Source organism: Schistocerca serialis, chromosome 10, assembly GCF_023864345.2.
Source record: "Schistocerca serialis cubense isolate TAMUIC-IGC-003099 chromosome 10, iqSchSeri2.2, whole genome shotgun sequence".
Taxonomy (NCBI): Eukaryota; Metazoa; Arthropoda; class Insecta; order Orthoptera; family Acrididae; genus Schistocerca; species Schistocerca serialis.
The window spans coordinates 131,346,209-131,373,694 of NC_064647.1; the positions used below are offsets into that span (position 1 = coordinate 131,346,209).

General features: G+C 40.4%; 1 protein-coding gene across 1 annotated transcript in view; it reads left to right on the forward strand.

Annotated features, from left to right (window-relative positions):
- The first annotated feature begins 23,548 nt into the window (after positions 1 to 23,548).
- Positions 23,549 to 27,486, forward strand: part of LOC126424608 (speckle-type POZ protein-like) — a 65,441-nt gene continuing 61,503 nt past the window's right edge. The window contains exon 1 of the mRNA XM_050087347.1: positions 23,549 to 23,579. The gene's annotated coding sequence lies outside the window, so the exon portion shown is untranslated. The remainder of the gene's footprint in view (positions 23,580 to 27,486) is intronic.

The following is a 27,486-nucleotide window of genomic DNA, read 5'->3' on the forward strand; positions in this document are numbered from 1 at the left end:
GGACTCAATTCCATGCAGCATTATTGAGCCATCCTGCCTCTACAGCCGTAAATAATTTCGAAACCGTTTTCCGGTGCAGGATTTTGCACACGAACGGACCTCTGCATTATGTCACATAAATGTTCGAGGGGATTCATGTAGGGTGATCTGGGCGGCCAAATCATTCGCTCGAATTGTGCAGAATGTTCTTCAAACCAATCGCAATAGTTGTGGCCCAGTGACAGGTCGCATTGTCATCCAGAAAAACTCCATCGTTGACTGGGAACGTGAAGTTCATGATCGGCAGCAAATGATCTCCAACTAGCCAAACATAACCATTTCTGGCCAATGATCCATGCAAACACAACCCGCACCATTATTGAGCCACGACCAGCTTGCACATTGCCTTGTTGGCAGCTTTGGTCCATGGCTTCGTGGTGTCTCCGCCACACTCGAAACCTACCATCAGCTCTTACCCACTGGAATCGGGACTCATCTGACCAGGTCACGGTTTTCCAGTTGCCTAGGGTCCAACTGCTGTGCTCATGAGCCCAGAGAGGCACTTCAGACGATGTTCCTGGTCATGTCGGTCTGCCAGGAAACGAGGCTGCTGACACTGCTGCCAAGGCTGCAGCCCTCGTACCTCAGCCCGCGAGTGCCTATATTCCCTCCGATGATCTCTTTGTTGCCATCTGTCAGGAGGTGGTGTCACTTTGGCATCGCCAATGGGCCACGGGAATAATCTCCGCGACTTATAAAGCCCCTCCCAGCGGCTTGGACGACCTCCTCTCCCCCCCCCCCCCCCCCGCCCCCCGCCGGGAGGAGGTCATTTTAACTAGGCTGCGTATTGGGTACTGCCTTTTTAGCCATAGTAATTTGCTAAGTGGCGCTGCCCCACCACTTTGTACACATTTCACTCAAGTTTTAACTGTCAGCCACATCCTGATGGAATTTCCATTTTTTAATCTTTTACGTTCCCGTTTGAGTTTTCCGTCTGAGTAATCGACGAGCGGTCTGTCGACCCCGTCTCACTTTTCATCCGCCAAAGCAATAGGGCGTCGGCCATTTAATTTTCAGTTTTGGACCTCCGTTCCTGTGTAGTGTCTTCTTTATCGCTCTTCCCATATGCCTGTTTTTAGCTGTTTCCTATTATGTCAATTGGGACTGGCGTATAGTCGTTTTTTTACTCCTCTTTGTATCCGTGTTCTATAGTTTTGACTTGGGCGCGTATGACCCCAGTTGTTTTTGCGCCCTAAAACAAAACAAAACCAAACCTTTCAGCCGAGGCACTCGCGTCGGTCTTCTGCTGCCACAGCCCATTAACGCCACATTTCGCCACACGGATACGTTCGTCATACGTGCCACATTGAATTCTGCTGTTATTTCACGTAGTGTTGCTTGTCTGTTAGCACTGACTATGCAGACGTCTCTGCTCTCGGTGGTTAAGTGAAGGCCGTCGGCCACTGCATTGTCTGTGGGGAGAGGTGATGCCTGAAATCTGGCATTCTCGGCACATTCTTGACACAATAGAACTCGGAATACTGGATTCCCTAACGATTTCCGAAGTGGAATATCCCATACATCTAGCTTCAAATATGATTCTGTGTTCAAAGTCTGTTAAGGTTCGTAGTGCGGCCATAATCAACTTGGAAAGTTTTTCACATTAATCACCAGAATACAAATGAGCTGCACTGCCCTTTCACACCATGTTTATTCGATACTACCGTCGTCTGTATATGTGTCTATCGCTATTCCATCTGTTTTGTCATCTCAGCGTATAATGGAGATGCGGACCACCGACCACATTGAAAAACTTAACACAACTGAACCGTAAAGCAGTAGCAGAGCGAAGGGACGGGAAGCGACGGAGAGGGGGAGGGGGGAGGCGAGCGGCGTATCATACCCCGGGCACAACTTATAGAGAGACACCAAATGGTCTCCAAGACAAAGAAGATTTTCCAGAAAATATATTATCATTAATTTGCGTATTATATTACTACAGTATATACCGGGTGTTCAAAGAGTCAGTATAAATTTGAAAACTTAATAAACAACGGAATAATGTACATAGTGAGGTAAAAATTGACACACATGCTTGGAATAATATGGGGTTTTGTTAGAACCACCCCATATTGCTAGATGTGTGAAAGATCTCTTGCACGCGTCGTTTGGTGATGATCGTGTGCTCAGCCGCCATTTTCGTCATGCTTGGCCTCCCAGGTCCCCAGACTTGGCTTTGCGGTTAACTGAAGTCGCAAGTGTATCGTGCTCCACTGACATCTCTAGGGATGCTGAAAGACAACATCCGACGCCAATGCTTCACCATAACTCCGGACATGCTTTACAGTGCTGTTCACAACATTATTCCTCGACTACAAGAGTCTAAAAAATAGGGCATACAAAGGGATGGTTGAAACATTTCTAGTCAGCATCGCAACTGAGACCCAAAATGTTGAATACTAAAAACAGTCGATACAGTTACTACCCCATCAGTAAATGAAATACAGCAAGCAATAAAGAAATTAAAGAATAACAAGGCTTGTGGAGAGGACAAGATATACGCTGAGTTATTAAAGAATGGAGGTCCACAACTGGAATTAGAAATACAGGCGTTAATAGAAACAATTTAGGAGACAGAAACCATTCCTGCAGATTGGAAAACTGCTATTGTGTGCCCCATATTTAAGAAGAATGATCCACTTGTTTGTGATAACTACAGAGGAATTGCCTCACTAGATGTCACCTACAAATTCTTATCGAGCTGCTTATTAAACAGTCTGATACCAAAACAGAAGAACTGATTGGGGACTATCAATGCGGTTTCTGCAGAAACAGATCCACATTAGATCACTTATTCACCCTATGACAAGTAACTGAGAATGCGTGGGAATTCAGTGTAGATGTCCACATATTATTCGTAGATTTTAAAAAGGTCTATGATAGCAGACACTGACAGACACTCCTAAATATAATAAAGGAATTTAAAATACCATCAAAATTAATCAGAGTAGTTAAAATGTGTATAGATGAAACTTTATGTCGCATTAAGATACCGGTAGGAGAAACTGAAGATTTTAAGGTGTACACTGGACTGAGATAAGGGGATGCCATTTCATCTATTTTATTTAACCTTGTCCTAGAGAAGATCGATAGAAAATTTTCTAAAACCAGTCCACAAGGGCTCCAGATAGAGGATGTGAACATTACAAGACTTGCCTATTTAGCACTAATACGTAGTTCCAAAAGAGAATTAATCAGAATGATGCAAAATTACTACAAAATTGCTGAGAAAACAGGATTACATGTTAATGAAGAAAAGACAGAATACCTGCCCATAAGTAAGAAAACCAGAAAAGATGCACCTCTGACTGTAGATGGATTCAGTTTCAATTTCAAGTACCTAGGAAGTCTTTTTAGTAATAACAACAGAACAGATATAGAAATAGATGCCCGTTCATCAACAGCAAACAAGACACTTTTTAGTTTCATCAAAATTCTAAGAAAAAGATCACTTAGCATTAACTTCAAAATCCACTTATATCAATCGACCATTATACCTGTGATGTTATATGGATGTGAAACATTAATATTTAGAAAGAAAGATGAAGAAAAACTGTTAATATTCGAAAGGAAAGTACTAAGGTAAATTTTTGGACCTGTATACGACGAAAATAGCATGGAATGGAAAATAAGAAGAAATCAAGAATTAAGAGGGCTGTACAAACACCCTAACATCGTCGAAGTGCTCAAGAGGAGAAGGTTAAATTGGGCGGGCCATATAGCAAAAATGACAGAGAATAGACTACCTAAGATGGCATTCAGCAGAAGAATAGATAGAACGGGAGGAAGAGGGAGACCCAGAATCAAATTGCGGAATAACATTCGGGAAGACACAACTAGGATGAACAGCAACAGCAAGTGGACAAACAGCGCATTGGACCGGCAGAAGTGGAAGAGGCTCATTGAGCAGTCATATGGTCGATAAGGCCCTTGCCACATGTAAAGTAAAAACAGTGCCAAACGAGGGAATATTTCAAAAACGTGCAGGCAGACGGCGGTTCCTGAAGTGAGCGAAAAACTGGTATAATTCATTGTAAGCAATATCAACATGGTTTGTAACGAACTGCTGTAGATACAGAAAGCAAGCCAGATTGTAAATATGTTTAATTGCAGACCACTGACGCCGCTTTCTTTCAATAAAACGAAACGCATTTGGTGACAAAATCACGCATTTTGTTCTAGTTGCAAAGAAGGGTTCGAAATTCCTTCAGCAAATTTCGGAAATAATTGCCGAAAGGTGTAGGCTTCTTGAAAGAAATGTCAAAGAGCGGAGAGGGGGGGGCGAGAGTTGTAGATACCAACATTACACTGAACGTGAATAAAATGTTGCTTGCACTATGTTCATTCTTGTATGATATTACCCACAACTGTGTTATCTCTATTATTTTATATTTACTAAGAATTACTCTACTTTAAAAAGGCTCAAGGGCGTCATGTTCCTACCATACTGAATGTTCATGATTCTCAGAGGAACGACCGTACTCTGGAGCAATTGTTCAAATGGCTCTGAGCACTATGGGACTTACCTTCTGAAGTCATCAGTCCCCTAGAACATAGAACTACTTAAACCTAATTAACATAAGGACATCACACACATCCATGCCCGAGGCAGGATTCGAACCTGCGACCGTAGCGGTCGCGCGGTTCCAGACTGAAGCGCCCAGAACTGTTCGGCCACTCCGGCCGGCCACTCTCGATCAAATATATATATCTTGAATGTGATCTTTTTGAGATCCACTTCTTGATTTATTTTGTGGGATGCTTCTTTTGAGAAACATGAGAACAAAGTGTACAAACAGCTGACACTTGTCACAGTCAGTGGCTAGGTGCCGTTGATGCAGTTGGAGGTAGCGGCCGGTTATCACGTGTTCATGTGCTGCAGCACACTGCAAATATCGCACTAAAATTATGCCATTTCGCTTCGAATGCGAGCCAGAAATCGCAATAGATTATGCCATTTTTCTTTGAATGCGAGCTGTAAATCGCACTAAACTTAAGCCCTCTTCAGATATGTGCTGGTATGGAAATAATACGAACGAAAACCTGTCTTGCAGCGCTCTCTCCATGATAACTAGAAACCAGCGTGAAGTTCTGAAATGACTGTGATCAACTCAGAGAAGGGACGCAGCTGTCTATTTTCGACTGCACATGCTCTCTTGTGACGTCATCCATTCTGGCAGTAAGTGTGCTACATTGCTCCCAGCTCTAGGTCTGTGTTTCTCTTTCAAACTGCGGGTAGCGTATTATGGAAGCATAGACTATGACAACCTTTTTTAATAAACTGCTTTCGTGACGACACTGTGGGCGAATGGCGTAGAGCACAGACTGGTTATTTGTGGACACGGTTTGGATTCCCAATGATACCAATATTTTTTAAAATTTTATTCCTCCGGATGTTAAACGAGTAACTACAAAATTTAAATACATTCGAAATGTTCAATTTATGTACATGGTGTTTCCGTAAGGGCGTGCAGAAATAGAAAGCGATAGAGAATGCTCCACTGAGTAATTTGAGGTAGGGAACCTGGGTCGGACAAGTCAGCTAAAGGAGATAATGGAAGTAAACTTGTCTACCGCTTTGCCTAGCTTTACTGTTTCCCGGCTTCTTTACAACTAACTTGCGTACAAATTTAAACTTACTGTGTTGTTTATTTACATGTGCAGTCTTTATTTCCTGCAGGGAAAGAGTTGTAACTGAGCTGCTGGAGGACTTACTCTTGACTGTTCGTGAGAGGATGTGGTTATAACATAACGGCGCACCTCTTCGCTTGAATGTGGATGTCTGTAACCACATCAGTTATGTATTATCTGGTCGCTGGATTGGAAGGGGAGGTCATATTCCATGTCCTGCGAGGTAATCTGACCCGAATCCCCTTGATTATTTTCCGTGGGGAATCTAAAGTCACTTGCGTGTCAGACTCCAGTGGATAAGGAGGTGGAATTAGTTGCCAGAATTGTAGCTGCCTGTTATATGATTCTAAACACACCAGCGATCTTTGTCAGGGTCGTCACAATTTTGTTCGCCGATGTCATGCTTGTATTGAGGATGATGGCCGTTAGTTTCAGCACATTTTCTAAGATACAGTAGAAATTTGAAACGTTCCCTTACAAAAATTATAAATGACTGTGCTTAAACTAACACACAATATTTTTAGCGCAACGCAATCTGACTTTCAATAATCCCTACAAAAGAATGGCCCTGACTAATAATAACCTATACCCTTCATGAATCACTTACCACACAAAAATCTTCGTTACTCGAACTACTGCAATACAGCGAGCACCACTAATGCCAGCTAAATAAAAGATTCAAACTACTGAAGGCACTAACTACTGATAGGCATAGTTAGCAAATGAAAGATTTTGATAAAGAACAAACAATGTATTTACCTTAATAGTGTTCAAAAGTCATAATATATATATCAGTTCATGACATCCAGTCTTACAAATTTACTGTCCCTGATGGACACACGTCCAGATCATCCGCTCTCAAAACTCCGCCATCTCTCTCCCCACATCCACCACTGCTGGCAGCTCACCTCCAACTGCGCAACGCTAGGCGCTGTTCACAGCCAACTGTCCAACACTACAATAGCAAATTCCAACAATGCAAACCAGCCACAGACTGCACACAGCACAGCCAGTGATTTTCATACAGAGTGCTACGTGGCGTTACCAATATAAAAACCCTACAGCCTACTTACATAGCCCCCATGCTCCCCACAAAAAATGTTACAAATTGTTTTGGGCACTGGCCAATACATATTTGTTAAATTTTTTTTTATATTAACGCTAACAAATATATCAAATGCACACACTTATCGATACAATGTTGGTCAAAAGCTAAAATTTTCTCACAGTCCATAAAGACAGTCCTGATCATTCATCACAGTAAAATTGCAGTTTTTTTTCTCTCAAAGTCTGAGCAGTAAAAGAAAATGCACACGGAAGTAGTGGATTTCCATGCAGTCTTGAAGAAGTAGTGTTGTCCTTCCAACGGAAAGACAGTGCTGACTCTTGACATGCAGACAGGTAATAGGCCACAACAGAGCAAACCCACAGCAGAGTCAGTCGAAGTTTTGAAGACTATTGGTAGGCAGGTGATCACAGAGTAGACCCACTGTAGTCCTTGTAGAAATAATGGTATTGATGGGCCATCAAAGATGCAGACCCACTGTAGTCCTCGTAGAGACGGCCAGCAGCCATCTGTTGCGACTGTGCAGGTGCACAATCACCATCGAAGAGTCTTGCGGACAATATAGCAAGTCCATGAACCACCACTTGTGCACTCACAAACAATTTTTTCTGAAATGTCCTTAGAACCAGCAATGCTGTTATCCAGTCCCTTGCTGAATTATTAACACTCGTGCAAACACTAACAGTCCCAACTTCTCATATACTGTGCATTAATATGACCAATAGAAATGTGTGCAGCGAAATGTAACTTAATTTGAAGAACTGGTGTCGATACAATTATAAATTTACAACATAAGAATACAATTACAAAGGTACAAAATACATCATAGTACAGATGATATTTGTAGGAATACCGGCTTTACAAAAGAATAGAAATAAACATATACATCAGTGTTACAGGAATGTTGTCATAAGTAAATTAAATAACGAGAATAGTTTTCGAAATATTAATTTCACACATGAGCATTGAAACAGAACAGAATTAGTAATGTCTAAACATCTTTACAAAGTAGCACACATGTCCAGATCGTCCGCTCTTAAAATTCTGCCATCTCTCTCCCCACATCCACCACTGCTGGCGGCTCACCTCCAACTGCGCAATGCCACACGCTGTTCACAGCCAACTGCCCAACACTACAATAGCAAATTCCAACAATGCAAACCAGCCACGGACTGCACACACCTCAGCCAGTGATTTTCATACAGAGCGCTACGTGGCGTTACCAATATAAAAACCTAAACAGCCTACTTACAAATTGTACGTTAATTCTGTCAGTGATGGTATTTGCAGTAAACTGTAACTAATGTAAATAAAAAAGTACACAGCAATGTGATTTTATTCCTATAATCTCCTTCAGCTGGCTCCACCGACCTCAGGTTCCCTACTTCAAATCGTTCAGTGGAGCATTCTCTATGTCCTGTTAAATATTTGCACGCCTGTATGTAAAATTAATCTATTATTTTACTTGTGATTAAGTCTTGTAAGTTAAAAGGCTTGGATGGTCACAAAAAAGCTAGTATATGAGGAACTTCTGTATGAAAGTGTTTTCTGTACATAATATGTAGATAAATCTGCTGAAGAGGACCTTTTACAGTAGTTGGAGAAAGTGAGATTTAAAGATTCAGGCAGATATACTTCAGATATAAATCTGACAACAGCAGGGCATCAGACAAGGCTCGCCAATCTGGCTTACGTAACACTGAAAATTTCGAAATACTTGGGATATGTTTTGATCAGCTTCTTAATTGTCCTGAAATAACCCACAAGCTCAAATATTCAAAGATTCATGAAACTCTGGCTGGAGATTTAGTCCAAACTATCTAAGAAATTGAAGAAGTTATTAAAATTTTATGAAGCTACTGGAAAGATTCTTTTACAGCAGAACTTTTGAAATGCTCTTCACCAAAAATTAAAAGAAATGTTGTAAGAATTCTCTTTGAGGAATCTTGGGAAACTGAAAAACTCCCAGTATGGTGGAAGGTGGCCTTGGTACACCCACTGTATAAAAAAGGCAATAAACAATATGTTAGTAGCTACAGTGAAATTTCTTTGTAATCACTTGCATGTAACATATTTCCCGAGATATTACTAAACAGTCCAGAAACAACACTGTAGAATACTTTAGGTGAATATCAAGGCGGTTTTAGGAAGGGCAGATCATGTTCTGAACAAATATTTAATCTGACGTCAGTCATTTGCCACGGATTACTGAATTCAAAGGGTCAGCATTTTTCTTTGAAACTTCGTGTTGTGTATTGTGCAAGCCTAGAGTATGAGCAGTTTTTGGTGTGCTCTATTGTGAATGAGTGTTCTGAAGCGTAGACTGATAAATCACAGACTCGTGTTCGATTCCTGCAGGCACCTACCAATATTTTTTTATTCCTCACAATGTTAAATTATTGATTATAAAATTTAATTATATTTAAACAGTTAATAAATGTGTATATGTAAAATTAATATACTCAGTTTTCTTACAATTACTGCCAGTGTAAGCAAAAAAGCTTTAGGCCACCACATCGTGGCACATTGGTATAATTTTGCAGCAGGTACAACAGGCTAGGTGTATAGAATGTGGTCAGCATATTACGCTGACGGATTCCTGGCAAGTGAGTAACTAAGCTTGGTGTGGTCCGAGGCGAACCCAGGTACCGAGACGATGAAGAGCTAGGCACTGGCTCACGCTGAGCGGTCCACCTCAGTGGGCCTAGTTCGATGTCCGAGAGGATTAGGCTAACCAACAAGCCCACAGCAGCATCTAATAAGAGATGGTCTAGACTTTGGAGGCCATCGAAGCTGCAGTGATTCAATAGCTGGAGTTGAAGTAAGGACGGTCGATGAAAGACACCAAGGCGCCGGCCGTAGCTTCGTCAGAAGGCCAACATGACATCAGGACAGGACATTTCTTACGCCGGCTGATGTGGCACAAGTCCATAACGTAAGTGGGGAAAAAAAAAAAAAGATTCCACTCGCTGTCAAATATGCCTGAAAAGTACCGTCTCCAGGGGATGCTGTGTAGCAACCCAGCCCATTTTAGGTCATCTTATATCCCATATACCAATCATCCCAACCTATTTACCTATTCACTCTAAGCGACCTTAATTTCCAGTCAAGGTGTCGTTTGCAAGAGCAATTGAAGCAGGTCTACTGGAAGTTTGTTATTTGCATTCCTGGAATTTGTACATAATTTGGATGTCTCAAATCCTAAGCGACAATTTCGAATCGGTTATTATTCGCCCGCAGTCTTTGGTCAGAGTAGTTGGGTCGCTGAAAGATGTTTATTTTGTCATCGCTGCTTGGCAGCGAGGAACGCGGGAGTTGTGTCGTTAGAGCAGTAGTGAGACAGACGCGGAGCAGAGCACTCGTGGAAATGGAGACGTAAAGTTAAGTGCATCTGTGTTTAAGTAAAATGATTGTGTCTGAATATTTATGGTTTATGTATGAATATTGTGAAACAGAGGAGGAGGATTTGATTAGTAATTTAGAATGAAAGGAGTATGAAGAGGAATGAAGGTAATATCTTTATTTATTAGCACTGCAGTGAGGGATAGTTAGAATCATTGCTCAATGAGACATCCATATCAGGGAAGTTTATATTTTTCATTAAAGACTGAGTAATTTTGACTGCAAGGTAGGTTTCACGTTTATTAATGATTTGTCTGACTTTTGTGAGAATAAGAGTTTGGTATCAATGTTGACCTTTGTCAATGTTAATGAGTGTTGTAACATGAATTTCATACAATTAATAATATATCTGATAGATGAAAAACAGTTTGTTACAGAAATATTTCACCTTAGAGCATTGTCCACACTCAAGTCATTTTAGTTTAAGGAGTGTCTCATTCAATGAGGTGTATAAAATAGTTTACTTGTTGTCTGGAGCATTGTACTAAGCTCGCGGCAACTGTGGTTAGAAGTTCGCAGCTGGCGCACAGAGGGAAGCAAGCACCGCGTTTCCGAGCAATTACATTACGAGATAAGATTTTTCATTTCAGAATCACTTTGCCACGAAAATTATCAATGCACTGGGACCATTTCGTGAACAGCACTATTAGGCAGATCATTAACGCACAGGGACCACTTCGTTTAACCAAAGAGATTAATAGCAAAATTAATGATTTAATCAGTTTGCACATTTGTGTTAGAAAGATTATAAAACAGGACCAAAATCACGTTGTATTCTCACAAGCGGATATATTTGGTTTCTCTCCAAGTTGGAAATGCACAAAATCACCCAAAGCTAAACAATGGCCAAGTTACGACCAGCCAGGCTAGCCACTACGAGTTCAAAAAATCAAACGAAAAGAATTAATGAGCCCAGCCAGTACGACTTCAAAAAATCAAACGAAAATAATTAATAAAAGAAAAGTTTCACAATTAACAAGGCTCATTGACAGACACTCAAATACGTTGAACTTTATTTATGATGAGAGTGTTTCATATATGGTCAGCTGCATGTTGTCCTTTCGCGGACTGGTAGTTCTGAAAACTAATGAATACACTCACCACACAGTATTCACAAAAGGCGAAACGTTTTGCAATTGTATTATGAACAATTTCTTTAAAAAAACGTAAGAACATTAAAAACCAAAAACGAATATAGATGAGTCTTTTCCAATCGTGTTGTACATGATTTATTATAATTTCGAGCTCCATATCTTCAAAATGCTCGAAGTCGTAACGAGGAACCGAAATATGGACCCTAGCAATTCCCAACGATATCCCAGATTAGGATATATATCCAGTTCCCTCACACTCCTAGCAATTACGAAGTATTGCTGGATTTGCTAATTTGTAATATATGTAGACTACACCCAGGCCGCTGAAACATGTCACTTCGTCACTCCCCAAGCGCCGTAAAGTTGGCAATATAACTGACAAATGATGAACGCGAGGCGCTGCATCTTCTGAACTAATAACAGGACCGAACAAAAGCCCGTTCCGGCGTCGACGCTACCACGTTGCCGGCTTCCGTGTAAACATTAAAGTACGTTAGTGCGCGACCGCCCGCTTTAGTGTTGTGTTACCGATTCGACTACAGTTTCTGTTTATGAAATGTCACCAAAACGATGTCGTTCACCAAGTAACAAACCGTTGCGCCGTGGAGTGCCATTAAATAGTTAGGCTTTGGAATTGCTACGGAGAACGTGCGACTTTTACGAGCAAGAAAAACATTGTGTTTCCGTTTGTGGGCATGCGTCGATTCCCTGGACTCTAGGACTCAGTCAAAGAACAGTTGTAAGAAAAGGGGTGCTACTTCAGGACTTACAAGACACTGAAGTAAACAGTGTGGAAGAAAGTCCCTGTGAGAAAAACTGTGTTTTTAAGTACCCCAGAAAGAAAAAAAGCACCCTTGTCCTGTTACAGATATTGATTCTTTCCAATCCGATGCAATTCGCCGGCACATATACGGATATTACAGATGGAAAGAATACCCCATAATAGCGGTTGCTAGTTTCTTTAACAGAAAGTGAACTTTTCTTAGTGGGGAAAACGTCACTTTAGATGGCGTTAAAAAGTATAGGCTTCTATTTTAAAATGTTAAATGGACATAAACTGTTACTCAAAGAAGCTCACGTCGTTGGAGCTCGTACCATTTCCTTACACAAAACTGTAGGACAGGACGTACACTCAGTCATATGGTTAGACGAAACCTGGGTCAACGCTGGAGAATCGTTTGTGAAATGCTGAACAGATGATACTCCGAATAGCAGCGTTCATCAGCCAACAGGAAGAGGATGCAGATTAATTGTGACCCATACAGGATCTTCAAAACGGCTTTGTGCCTGAAGGACTTACAGTTTTTCGATCAAGAAAAACCGGTGACTTTCATGAGAATATGGACCACTCACGGTTTCTACAGAAGTTTAAAAAACTGTTGCTCCAGTTTAGTGTTCCGACAGTGTTTGCGACGGACAATGCACCATACCATTACGAGATTTTAGTTAAAAATCCCACCACTATGGGGCAGTGGTTGCAGGCGACAGACATTGCTGCTGACATGAGCATGACAAAGCTGTTGTTAAACTTGCTCGTAAAACAAAATTAGCCTATGACGCCTAAATACGTTGTGGATGAAATTGCAAGCGAACCGGGTCACTTGGTAATTAGGCTATCGCCTCATCACTGCCATTATAATCCAACTGAAGTGTTTTGGAGTGAAGTCAAGGCGTACATTAGTAGCAACATCAAGACCTTTACTATAACAGAAGTGGAAAGACTGCTACGTGAAGGTCTTGCTCCTGTAGACGCTACCTCACGGAGGAAGAAAGTAGACCATGTTGCTAAACCCATAAGAGAAGCACAGGCTATAGAGGGGATTGTAAATGAGAACAAACAATTAATGATTTCTCTTAATGATGATGGTAACGGTTGTGGCGTCATTCAGATAATAGTGAAGAAGAACTGGATGGAATTGCGCCACTGACATCGCAGATTGGTGGGTGTAAATGTATACAGAATTAATTCTTTCTCTCTGCAATCGAGTAGGCTATGCGTGTTTTGCTTTACTTATTTCTATGAGTGTAGATAACGTGTTCTTTGGTATGGTTGGGACTACATTATTATAAGACGTTTTGCATGCAGCTATTACGGTAACAATTTGGAACGTCTTTTCATAGATATTGTCATTAACTTCGGTTGTTGTTACTTCCCGGTTTCATATACTATCAAACGCTTAGTCTCCGTCGTCGATCTGTCCATTGTTAGAAAAACGTACTTTGTTGCCTATGTATAAACATCGATTGTAACTGACACTTACGAAACGACTTCGGAGTTGTGGGCGTGTGCAGTGGCAGCTATTGCAACCTCGCAATCACAGTATAGCCAACTACACGCGAGCTGTCAAGTGACATGTTTCACCGGCCCGGGTATAGCTGCCAAAATCGGCGCTCTCCGCTTCTTCATTTTGCCAATTTTCTGTTGGAAACAAAACCTTATATACTCTTGGAGTAGACTCCGTGTGAGATGATCCTACGTACTCTAGGAGCAGCTGCTTTGGGAGTCTACAACGCAGTTTTGTATAAATGTCTCTCTGGCAACTCCTCTTCATAGCCTTATAGACGGCTGTTGGTTTCGCCTACAGCTGTTTGCGCTTAGCAGCTGGAAGCTGTCAAAGGGCTGCCAGGTGTCAGGAATTTCCTTAAGCTGACTTTGGTAACAGCTTGGAGACTATGGGTCAAGCTGCTGGAAAACCATTCTGGAGTGTAATTAGCAGTCTTCGAAAGGGAGGTCAGAAGGAAATGACAAATATTTTGGACAGGTCAGGAAAACTGCTGGTGAATCCTGTGGATGCCTTGGGCAGATGGAGGGAATATTTTGAAGAGTTGCTCAATGTAGGTGAAAATACGATCAGTAATGTTTCATATTTCGAGGTAGAATGGGATAGGAATGATGATGGAAATAGGATCACATTTGAGGAAGCGGAGAAAATGGTCAATAGATTGCAGTGCAATAAAGCAGCTGGGGTGGATGAAATTAAGTCGGAACTCATCAAATACAGTGGAATGTCACGTCTTAAATGGCTACACAGGATAATTGAAATGGCGTGGGAGTCGGGACAGGTTCCATCAGACTGGACAAAAGCAGTAATCACACCAATCTTTAAACATGGAAACAGAAAAGATTGTAACAACTACAGAGGTATCTGTTTAATCAGCGTTGTGGGTAAAATCTTCTCAGGTATTGTTGAAAGGAAAGTGCGAGTATTAGTTGAGGACCAATTGGATGAAAATCAGTGTGGGTTTAGGCCTCTTAGAGATTGTCAGGACCAGATCTTTAGCTTGCAGCAAATAATGGAGAAGTGTTATGAGTGGAACAGGGAATTGTATCTATGCTTTATAGATCTAGAAAAGGCATATGACCGGGTCTCTAGGAGGAAGTTATTGTCTGTTCTACGAGATTATGGAATAGGAGGCAAACTTTTGCAAGCAATTAAAGGTCTTTACATGGATAGTCAGGCAGCAGTTAGAGTTGACGGTAAATTGAGTTCATGGTTCAGAGTAGTTTCAGGCGTAAGACAAGGCAGCAACCTGTCTCCACTGTTGTTCATATTATTTATGGATCATATGTTGAAAACAATAGACTGGCTGGGTGAGATTAAGATATGTGAACACACAATAAGCAGTCTTGCATATGCGGATGACTTAGTTGTGATGGCAGATTCGATTGAAAGTTTGCAAAGTAATATTTCAGAGCTAGATCAAAAATGTAAGGACTATGGTATGAAGATTAGCACCTCCAAAACGAAAGTAATGTCAGTGGGAAAGAAATATAAACGGATTGAGTTCCAAATAGGATGAACAAAGTTAGAACAGGTAGACGGTTTCAAGTACTTAAGATGCATATTCTCACAGGATGGCAACATAGTGAAAGAACTGGAAGCGAGGTGTAGCAAAGCTAATGCAGTGAGCGTTCAGCTACGATCTACTCTCTTCTGCAAGAAGGAAGTCAGTACCAAGACTAAGTTATCTGTGCACCATTCAATCTTTCGACCAACTTTGTTGTATGGGAGCGAAAGTAGGGTGGATTCAGGTTACCTTATCAACAGGGTTGAGGTTACGGATATGAAAGTAGCTAGGATGATTGCAGGTACTAGTAGATGGGACCAATGGCAGGAGGGTGACCACAATGAGGAAATCAAAGAAAAACTGGGAATGAACTCTATAGATGTAGCGGTCAGGGCGAACAGACTTAGATGGTGGGGTCATGTTACACGCATGGGAGAAGCAAGGTTACCCAAGAGACTCATGGGTTCAGCAGTAGAGGGTAGGAGGAGTCGGGGCGGACCAAGGAGAAGGTACCTGGATTCGGTTAAGAATGATTTTGAAGTAATAGGTTTAACATCAGAAGAGGCACCAATGTTAGCACTGAATAGGGGATCATGGAGGAATTTTATAAGGGGGCTATGCTCCAGACTGAACACTGAAAGGCATAATCAGTCTTAAATGATGGTGATGATGACTCGACTGTAGGAGTGTCTTAACTTGTAAAGAACAAATGTTTTAAAACTTTAGGCATGATGCGGCAATTTTTCAAGCATCTCACTGTTTGTGACACCATATCTCTTGCACGATGTGTCGTACAATGCTATCTCTGTGTAGGTACATACAGCGGCGTGCTGGAATATTGTCTGCAAAATGTGTTGCGACTACAGTTAGTAGTAAAGAAATAATAAATTTAAGCGTCATGTACGATGCGGAAGTTCTTCACACATCTACGTGCTTATGACGTCATATCTGCTGAACTTGTGTGGCTCTGCCATGATGAAATTTTGTAGGTACATTTATCGGCATATGCGGATAATGGCTGCGAAATTTATTGCGAATAGAGTTAGTAGCACAGAAGTAATAAATTTAAACACTTTGCATTATGCGGTAGCTTTTCATGCATCTCACTGTTTAGAAAGTCGTATTTCCTGAACTATTGTAATTAGATGTTACCCTATGTAACACCTCCGTTGCGTCCCGACCTGATCTGATCGAATAGCAGTCCAATATTTATTATTAACATGACCGTGAACCTAATGGGGCTGGTAATCGGAATTGACTGCTACGGAAGTTGTTACTTTCCAGTTCGTCCTGTTCAGTACTACAATACTGAGTGTATGGTAATGAGGAACACCAACACAGTTTTACTCATTACGAACTTATATTCTCCTCAAAACACAAAGGAGACAGCCACTGCCTTCGTCATACATATCTAATTACGGCTAATCTCAGCACAGGCTTTCTTCATTTTCCATTATCGTCACACGCTAATCCATCACAGCATCCAACACTGCAATCCAAGGTTAGGCCGGCGCGGTGGACCCGAAACCAAAATATCGGCACTGGTAACGTCACAGATCACTTTCGTAATGATACTTCATCACTTTCCCGGTATTTATTTATTATTTAGGGGTCTAACAACGGCGATGGCGACACCCTTCTCCGTTAAAGCCCTGTATTTCAACAATGGCCTTCACACACACATAGGCCTACCCGCCAACCACACACTGGCGCATCTCGACACTCGCTCTCTCAACACATCACAATCGATTGTTCCTCCTATCGAGCTGTGCCAAGCGCAAAGTTATAGTAAGGGCCTATGGACCCCTTACACCTCGCAGCGATTGTTGCTTAACAGTACCGATATGTGTTTCGAGTTTAGCCGAAGTCAGACCAGTGATTTAGGAGGAGACCTGGAAAACACACGGCCACATTTTTACGAAGGTTGTCCAGAAAGAAATGCACCTTTTTTTTCTCAGCCGAAATGAATGCTACTTATGCGAAACGTTACGTATGTATTATCTGAAGTCTCCTGAAAGAACGCACCACGTTTCCGTCACTTCCGATAGATGGCGCAGCTGCAGGAGAGTTTCAAAATGGCGTCTGTATGTGATGTACAATCATGTAGAGAAAGAAACTGTGGGGAATATTCACAAACGCTTGTGCGAAGTATGTGGAGCATCTGGTGTCGACGGAAGTACAGTTAGTCGGTGAACATCGAGATGAGGTAATCAGACGGCGGTTCGGCGGAGCTCCACGATTTGCAGCGGTCGGCAAGACCATCCACGGCTGTCATACCTGACACACCTGACCTCTCGGTCTTCCACTTGTTTGGGCCATTAGAGGATGCCATTCGTGGAACACATTTTGAGGCCGATGAGGAGGTGATTCACATAGTGAAGCTCTAGCTCAGCCACCAGGCCAAGGATTGGTACCAACGGGGCATACACACCCTTGTTTCATGCTGGAGGAAGGCCATAGAACGGGATGGAGATTACGTGCAAAAATAGGGTGTATAGATAAAGCACCATTCTTTCCTGTGTGTAGTTCTAATAATGTTCAATATAGAATTCTTGAAGAAAAAAATGCGGCGCATTACTTTCTGGGCAACCCTCGTATCATATGTATAGATTCTGGACAAGGTCGCTGCTCTCTGTAACTGTGGCGGCTGTTTACTCCTTTTCTCAACAGATACCGCCTCCTATCTGACCAGCTCACAGCTCCACAAGATGTGACTCCAAACGCCAATTAAACATGGAACCATCGACCAAAGATATTAGTAGACTGGCCTTGCTGTGCAGAAGCTATAGGGCTGGAGTGGCTCCAACATAAACCACGTGACTGTTGGCAAAACGTGGCGGGATTTCAAATCAGCGGTCTGCCATCCTATGTTTGTATCGTATTTTACCCACATTTCTCAATTGACTGCCAAACGCTTCCAACAAAAATTACTTTTCATTTGCGAAAAATTATGTCAGAACTACATTTGACCTGGATTTGTTCACAGTACCATTTATAAAATCTAACAAATACATCGATCGCCCCTCTGGTGGACAGCGGGACGAAATTACTATAAACTATCAATTAAACAAAAATATCGTTAAAATTCTTTTAAACAGTAAGAGTGGGCTCGTGTCAAAACTTTAAATATTGGATTCGCCGCGTTTTGAGCTCTAGTCACTTATAAAAGAAAATGGAATATGGGAATTATGTCAACTATAGGTGCCAAAATTGTCGACTTTAGGAGCAGGTCCATTTTAGAGTATCAATTTTAGGTGCACTTCAAAGGTTCAGTTACTACTATTTTTACGAAAGTTTAAACTATCAGTTTAAAAAAAATGATATTTTAGATGAAAGGTTGGACTTTGAAGTTTCAGAAAATAATTTTGGATCCTACATTTATTTAATAGTATTAGAAGGTAGAAAAAAATTCTCTTTATGTGTCGACTATAGGTGCTCTTACCTTATTATAATCTCACTTGTATATACAAAAAGGCGCGTATGTGCAGATGGCTTAAGTTTCTCCGTTTCAGGGCCTGTATCCAAAGCTGCCTTCGGTTTTCATCCTTAGGGAACCTATGAGTAGGAACGAGGAACAATTATACTTACTTCTGTAACCGAATTATCGCAGATACTTTCCAAAATGTAATATGAGTGACTTTACAGGCATCACTTTCAACGCTTTAAATTACGTGATACTCTATTTCAAGTGTAAAAAACATATAAATGTCACTTCAGCAGATTTCAATAAACGCATCTGCACTATCATAGAAACACACGTGAAATGTAATGCCATTTCCCCCGACAAAACGCTGAGTACAGCCACAAGCGCAACACGAAACAACCATGTTTTACCAACATTCACGTGACTTTAGCCGAGAGATGTTGGAGCCACGAAAATGACGTCAGGGCCAGTCTATTATATTTATGGTCGAAGCATGGAACTGATAGTAATTCATTTATTACAGCCTTGTCATTACTATAAGCAACATATTATGTACAGAAACCTTCCTCGTAAGTAAGTCTGTTATTGAAAATGTTATCAAAGTCCTCGCAAAATACCTGGTTTCAGCATATCGACCAAAATTAGATTACCTCGACACAGACTATCAGATAAAATGCGTCGCGCCAGAAACGTACCACCCATAAAGGCGCAAGAGGCTACCGATAAGCGCACAGAGCAGGAATGGCCGAAACTACACGTCTGTGGCATACAATAAAAAGCAGTAGTCGCGATATAGGCTGAATATTAGGATAAATGTGCTAAAAACGATTAATATTAGTTTCTCCGAAATGATGTCTTCATTTGATCAGTTGTATATATCAATGCAGCAATGAAAGTTGATGTGATGTGCATTCTCATTACTTTCAGTTGGTACGCTTGATCATGTTTTCGAATTGAGGCACTGAGACCTGTAAGGGACCAAAGCACAGACACAAAGTTTTGAGAAAAACAGATGTTTGTGGAAATCGTATTTGTAGGCAAACCACCAGTTTCATAAGTTTGACTTTTTTTAACAAAGACTCAATATCCTATATCTCCATAAAAATTGTGGACCCACTTTATCTTACGCAATTTAAATTATTTTATAGGATTATTATGATTAACGTTAATTCATTAAGATAACATATTCCCTCTAGTGACAATAACGTCTTTCTGACAATTGAGAAGTTTGTGATTAATGTGAAACTAGAATCAAAATATTCTTAAAAGATACTAAATCTACCATGCTCACATTTATGACCCTTCGCCACACTTCATGGTGCTCGTGATCATCATTTACATTAAGCACATTCTCCAACTTGAGGTCCAGATAAAACTGTCTGCTCGCTTCAGGCATGAAATCTGGTAGCTATGTTAAATTTACGTGATTCAAGTTCGATCAAGAAGTTCTGTTAAGTCTTTGTCAAGGTTGATGTTTGCATTCCATGTACTTATTTGGGCGCTATAACTTTGTAAGGCATCTATAGATTGTGGGGAAATGACAGATTGTGGTCTGCCTCGACGTGACTTGCAGAAAATGGCGGCCTCCCACGACCGCAATGAAGATTATGTTACTTTAAATGACAGTTTAAGGCAACTTGCTGAAAACTTCATCGTTTTAATATTTCTGAGATGTACATTGTTACCATGAACATCAACTTATAGTTTCGTAGTTAGTCCTCAGCGTTCACTGTACAGACTGGAATGCTGGAACCATGGAACGTGACGTTCTGGTGGGGCATTCCTCCGAGAACTTCCAGCTTTCGTGAAGAAATTGCCGTCAGTATGGCCAGAGAGCATTCCTGCGGCAATGAAAATGTGTGCTTTGGGTCCATATAGAACTGAATATCAGAGAAATCTGTGAGACAGCTTTTTACAAAGGAATATGTACGGTGCAGGGGTACTGCATGGATAAAGCTGGTTCGCCGTAACATCAACATATGTCAGCAACGTGCACACATACTATAATCTCAAAACCGATAACGAGGTTCTTCGAGCCCTTGCTTCAATTTTTTTGTTGTTGCCACACTGTAGTGACTGTTTCAATATGATCCCTATGTTAAGATCGGCAGTTAGTGTCACTGCGAAACTTTACAGCGCACACTGAAGTTGTGCGAAAACAGTCTGCCACTTATTTGTGACGTATACAAGGAAAATAAATAAAGTTTGTTGACACGGAACAGTGATCTAAGTGGCAACTAAACAGTAAACGGTTTGTGGACTGAAAACGGAGCTATAGTCAGATCAATTGTACCACTGGCATAGTGGGAGGTACGTATAAAACATCATCCGAAATTGTGCTAAACGCATTCTCTGAGAATTATTTCGAGCAGTTAGTTTATGTGGCCATGCGAATGGAAAATGGCTGTGAAAACACACTAGACGTCTTAGCAACAAATAATCCTGAGTTAATAACGAGCATCAGAACGGATACAGGATTAGTGAACACAGGGTTGTCTTAGCGAGATTGAATATTGTAACCCCCAAATCCCCCAAAAATAAACGGAAAATATGCTTATTCAAAAAAACCAGATAAAATTCACTTGACGCCTTCCTGAGAGACAATCTCCACTACTCCCGAATTAATGATATAATGTAGACCATATGTGGCTTGAATTCAGATAAATAGTATCGGCAACAATTGAGAGATTTATACCAAATAAATTAACAAACGACGGTGCCGATCCTCCTTGGTACACACAACGGCTCAGAACACTGTTGCAGAAACAATGAAACACACTAGCTAAATTTAAACGGACGCAAAATCCCCAAGATTTGCAGAAGCTCGGAATGCGAGATGCTTATAACAGTTTTCACACCGAAACTTTGTCTCGAAACTTACCAAAAATCCAAAGAGATTCTGGTCGTATGTGAAGTATGTTAGCGGCAAGAAACAATCAATGTCTTCTCTGCGCGATAGCAATGGAGATACTATATAAGACAATGCTGTCAAAGTAGGGTTACTAAACACAGCCTTCCGAATGACCTTCACAAAAGAAGACGAATTAAATATTCCAGAATTCGAATCAAGAACAGCTGACAAGAAACGTAGAAGTAAATATTTTCGGAGTAGTGAAGTGCCGCGCGGGATTAGCCGAGCGGTCTCAGGCGCTGCAGTCACGGACTGCGAGGCTGGTCCCGGCGGAGGTTCGAGTCCTCCCTCGGGCATGGGTGTGTGTGTTTGTCGTTAGGATAATTTCGGTTAAGTAGTGTGTAAGTTTAGGGACTGATGACCTTAGCAGTTAAGTCCCATAAGATTTCACACACATTTGAATATATCCAGTAGTGAAGAAACTTAAATCACTTAATAAAAGCAAGCCTTCTGGTCCAGACTGTATACCAATTATGTTCCTTTCAGAGTATGCTGATGCAATAGCTCCATATTTAACAATCATATACAACCGTTCCCTCGACGAAAGATCCGTACCCAAAGACTGGAAAGTTGCAGAGGTCACACTAATTTTCAAGAAAGGTACCGGTAGTAGGAAAGATCCATTTAATTACAGGCCCATTACAGTCGATATCCAGCAGGATTCTGGAACAAATTTTGTGTTCTAACATTATGGAATACCTCGAAGAAAACGGTCTATTGGCACACTGTCAACATGGGTTTAGAAAACATCGTTCTTGTGAAACACAATTAGCTCTTTATTCGCATGAAGTGTTGAGTGCTATTGACAAGGGATTTCAGATCGATTTTGTATCTCTGGATTTCCAGAAGGCTTTTGACACTGTACCACACTAGCGGCTTATAGTGAAATTGCGGGCTTATGGAATATCGTCTCAGTTATGTGGCTGGATTTGTGACTTCCTGTCATAGAGATCACAGTTCATAGTATCTGACAGCAAGTCATCGAGTCAAACAGAAGTGATTTCTGGCGTTCCCCAAGGTAGTGTTATAGGCCCTTTGCTTTTCCTTATATATATATATATATATATATATATATATATATATATATATATATATATATATATATATATATATAAACGATTTGGGAGACAATCTGAGCAGTCGACTTAGGTTGTTTGCAGTTGATGCTGTCGTTTATCGACTAACAAAGCCATCAGAAGATCAAAACAAACTGCAAAACGATTTAGAAAGGATATCTGAATTGTGCGAAAACTGGCAGTTGACCCTAAACATCGAAAAGTGTGAGCTCATCCACATGAGTGCTAAAAGGAATCCGTTAAACTTCGGTTACGCGATAAATCAGTCAAATCTAAAGGCCGTAAATTGAACTAAATACCTAGGAATTACGAACAACTTCAATTGGAAGGAACACACAGAAAATGTTTTGGGGAAGGCTAACCAACGAATGAGTTTTATTGGCAGGACATTGAGAAAATGTAAGGAGACTGCCTACACTACGCTTGTCCGCCCTCTTTCAGAATACTTTTGCGCGGTGTGGGATCCTTATCAGGTAGGACTGACGCAGTACATCTAGAAAGTTCAAAGAAGGGCAGCACGTTTTGTATTATCGCGAAATATGGGCGAGAGTGCCACTGAAATGATACAGGATTTGGGCTGACATTCGTTAAAAGAAAGGCGTTTTTCGTTGCGATGCAATCTTCTCACGAAATTCCAATCACAAACTTTCTCCCCCCAATGCGCAAATATTTTGTTGACACCGACCTATATAGGCAGGAACAATAACCACGATAAAATAAGGGGAATCAGAGCTCGTGTGGAAAGATATAGGTGTTCGTTCTTTCCGCTCGCTATACGAGATTGGGATAATAAGAGAATTGTGAAAGTGGGTCGATGAACCCTCTGCCAGGCACTTAAATGTGATTTGCAGAGTATCCATGTAGATGTAGATTCAGAATTTATCCGTCTTGCGTATCACCTGACAATGAAGTGTCACGCTGTGCTGACTGATACACGCGTATAAATACCTCGTAGGCGAGTATACAAGAGAGAACAGGAACGCGATGTGCGATATGACAAGATGTGAAGAGGTGACGAAACTGTGTAAGCATCCAGATAAGCTAGCGAGCCAGATACTGCATGTGGAAACATGTACTGTACTTAAAAAATGCAACAGTAAGCAGCAGTTGGCGTAAGCGCTTGGAAGACGGTCCGCTGAATAACGTGGTAAGATGAACGCGCCTAGGATTTTGTAGCGCTTGTCTCAGAAATGGCACACTGTTTACATCGCATGTGTGAACGGCTGCAAGTACGTGTCATGATCTAACACTCTAAACGTGCGAAGTAGCGTTTTTTTCTCGAAAGTTATATTATTCGCTGTATAGGTGCTACATCCATGCGAGTATATTACACTAAAGGGCTTCATCCTATGACGAAGGTAACAAATCTTAAGAGTGACGAATAGAAGACGGTGGTGCTAACTCCACTGTTTTATTTATTTTTAACTTGCTTGGCAACCAGCGCTAAATTCCGTCAGTTAAACGCTAGAGCGTAATATTTGCCGTATTGTTCGTCGTTTTTTGGAAGTAACACTTTATATATATATATATATATATATATATATATATATATATATATATATATATATATATAATGTGTGTGTGTGTGTGTGTGTGTTTGAGTGCATACACCATAAGCATCCGGTTTCAGACCACAGTTTCCTGTCTTGTGCAAGAAGGTAGTTAAGTGTTACGTACCTGATGATTTATAAGAAGTAATTACTTCATCACGTCATCATTTACCATTCACCGCACTCAGAGTGGAGGAAAAGGACTTTAGAGACTTCCAGACTACTGCTTTTACAGTCATCAACACAAATAATCTACATATCAGTTCTGCTGCACAAATTAAAATCACTTCATTTGGAATAGCGCATATCAAAACGACATTATGGAGATCGCTTATTTTTGTTTTGTTTTGTTTACGGATCTTAAGATATTTATAATTAGGTATGTTTTGTCAAACAGTGTACCATAAAATCTCTATTGGACTTAACATATTTTGTCTGAATAATGTAATGGCTAAGACACCGTCTGCTCTGAAGATTTTAATTTTCTTTTTCTAGACAATTCGATGTAATTTTCTACCCTCTTGCATTATAGTATATATTTCCTGGATAGTAATAAACGTTTAATATTAATAACTTGAATACACATTATTACTGTTCCACAACAATATTTATTTATCAGTTCATTATGAACCCGCTTTCGGCTCCTTCGGCCATCGTCTGATACCCTAATACTAAATAAATAGTCTTCACAACTTCAGCGAGAATTCATAGCTATTCAAAGATTCCTACACAATGATATATGACATTTTATGACGATATCGAAACGAAACACAAACATAACGTAATACATAAAGAGGCTCAAAACAAATAAATCTTGTAGTATAGTATATTCAAATATTAAAACTATATGACTGTGCAAGCCAAAAATGTTCTATAAGTGAATAGTAGCAGAAGATACTGTATCACATGGACGAATTGGTAAATATAACGAACCGACCAAAGAAAGGGGAGGAGTGGGGGGGAAGAAGTCGATGGAATGTGGGGAAACAGTTACAGCAAGCTTATTATCTACTGGTCAGAGAAATCGTAAGTGGTGGCTCTTACTTAAATAAGAGTGAATAATGCAACTGTGTTGGTCATTAAGGACCAGGTCAGGATTCTTTGGTTGCTATTGATAAATGGCTAGAATTTCAAGTAATGTTAGTTTCTGCTTTTAGTTCCTTTATGGACAACATCACATTTCACATCATATGAATGACATTCATTTAGAGTTAGTTTAGCAAAGGTGGAATCTTTCTTTTTCAGTCTCCAACCCATTTCATGTTCAGTCATTATAGTAGTTACAGCCCCATCTGACTGATCTAGATACAATTTGCTATACAGATTGCAGGAAATTCTATAAATTCCACTCTGTCCTAAGGGTGGGATCTTATCTCTTCTGTTGAACGCAGGTGGGAAAAAGTATTCCTAGTTGGAGTATATTTCCTGAGTTTTAGTTTCCTGGCAAGAACCTGTGAAGTCCTAACCACATATAATGTGGTGGCCTATTTTTTATCAGTGTGGTTTTGTGACGTCTGAGGTGAATAAAGGAGTGCTGTTATCCTCTGTCTCTTCTTTCTGTCGAGTATGTTGTCAGTTGGTGTAGGACTACAACGATTGTTGTGTGCCATTTCTATATTTTCAATTAATTTTTCAAAATCTGATGTTGTTTGTTTTATAGATGGTAGATAGTGCACCATGGAATGAGAGGCTGCATGTTTGTGGGTTATGGGATGCTGGAAACTTGCCGGTATTACTGTGGAGGTTTCTTTCCTGTTTTTGGCTTATATATTCGTATAGTTTTAGTATTAGAATATACTGTAATATAAGATTTAGTTCTTCAGAGCCTTATTTAGATATTATTTATGCTTGTGTTTTGTATCTACATCGTCATAAAATATCGTATATCTTTGTATTACAATGAATTCTCGCCGAATTCTCGATGAGTGTGAACTATCTATGTAGTATACAGCATCATCTGCAAACAAGACGGCTGCTCAGATTGTCTCCCAAATTGTTTGTATTGATAAGAGACAGCAAAGAGCCTATAACACTACCATGGGGAACCCCAGAAATCGCTTCTGTTTTACTAGATGACTTTCCGTCAATTCATACGAACTGTGACCTCTCTGACAAGAGAGATTCGATCAACTCTTCGTTCCATGGATCCATATTAAGGAGATCCTCGTGGATGTGGAAAACGTCACATTTTTAAAACATTATATGATATTAATAAAAGGATACATAATAATAATAGTAGTAGTAGTAGTAACACATTCAATACATGGTTATATTTAGAAATTCGTTTGGAGTAGATGGATTATGTCACAACAAAGTTTTTCAGGTTGCTCGTATACTAAATTTTATTTGTAGCTTAACTGGCAAGTTTTTGAAAATGTGTGTTGCTGAGCTGTGGACTCCTTTTTTTGACTACAGTAAGTGCCTTGTTCCTAGTATTGATTTTGTGAACTGGTTTATTTGCTGTAAATAGGTTATGTTATTTACAACAAATTTCATTAAGGACTTAGTATACTGATAAGCAGTAGCTAATATACCCATTTTCTTGAGCAGGCTTCGTCAAGGCGTTCGTAAATTCACAAAGCAGACAGTGCATTTTACACGCTTTAGGATTCTGAAAACTTTTGTTTGACTTACAGAGTTATTCCATAATGTGATACCGCGTGATATTATGGGAAGAAAGTAAGCAATTTAAGCGAGTTCTTTTATTTTTATGTCACCTATGTCTGATAACATCCGCACTGCAGATAAGGATTTGTCTACGCGCTCCTCCAGTATAGTGCCTTCTTTTCAACTGAATTTATTATCAATTCTTAATCGCAGGAATTTAGCTCTCTAACTCTTCTATCTACGCTTCCCCATATTACCTGCGTTTGAAGGGTGGAAACGTCTCACGTGTTCTGAGCTGCATGTAGTGAGTCTTTTCAGAGTTTAATGTCAGTGAGTTTGCTATAAACCATTTATTAATGACCATGAAAATGTCACTACCAACATTTCTAACACCGTGCTAGAGTAGTTTTTTATTGCAATACTTCTGTCGTCTGCAAACAAAACAGACTCAGCCTCTCTCAGTTGAGAGGTCATTAGTGTTCACAAGTGAAAGCAATGGCTTCATGGTGGACTCTTGTGGGGCACCACATGTAATTACTTTCCAACGTGATAATAAGTGACAGCTCAATTCACTGGTCTCAGATACCGACACCCTTTGCTTATTGTTCGCGATATATGACTAGAATCATTTTCCAGCATTTCTGCAGTGTTCTTAGCCCTTTCTTTCCTCACTACTGAGATTGGTAAAACAACTGGAATAACTGTATTCTATTAACAATACTATGACGAGTATTACTATTAGTTCCGTTACTACTGCTGTTTTATATGTTTCTTTCATTTTGGCATTTTGTATGTCATAATTTTATTGTTGTGTTTTTTTCTTTTCAATGCTCTGCATGTTATGATGCGCTATATGATATGTGTCACTGATAAAGATGGTGGTTTTAATAGAAATTA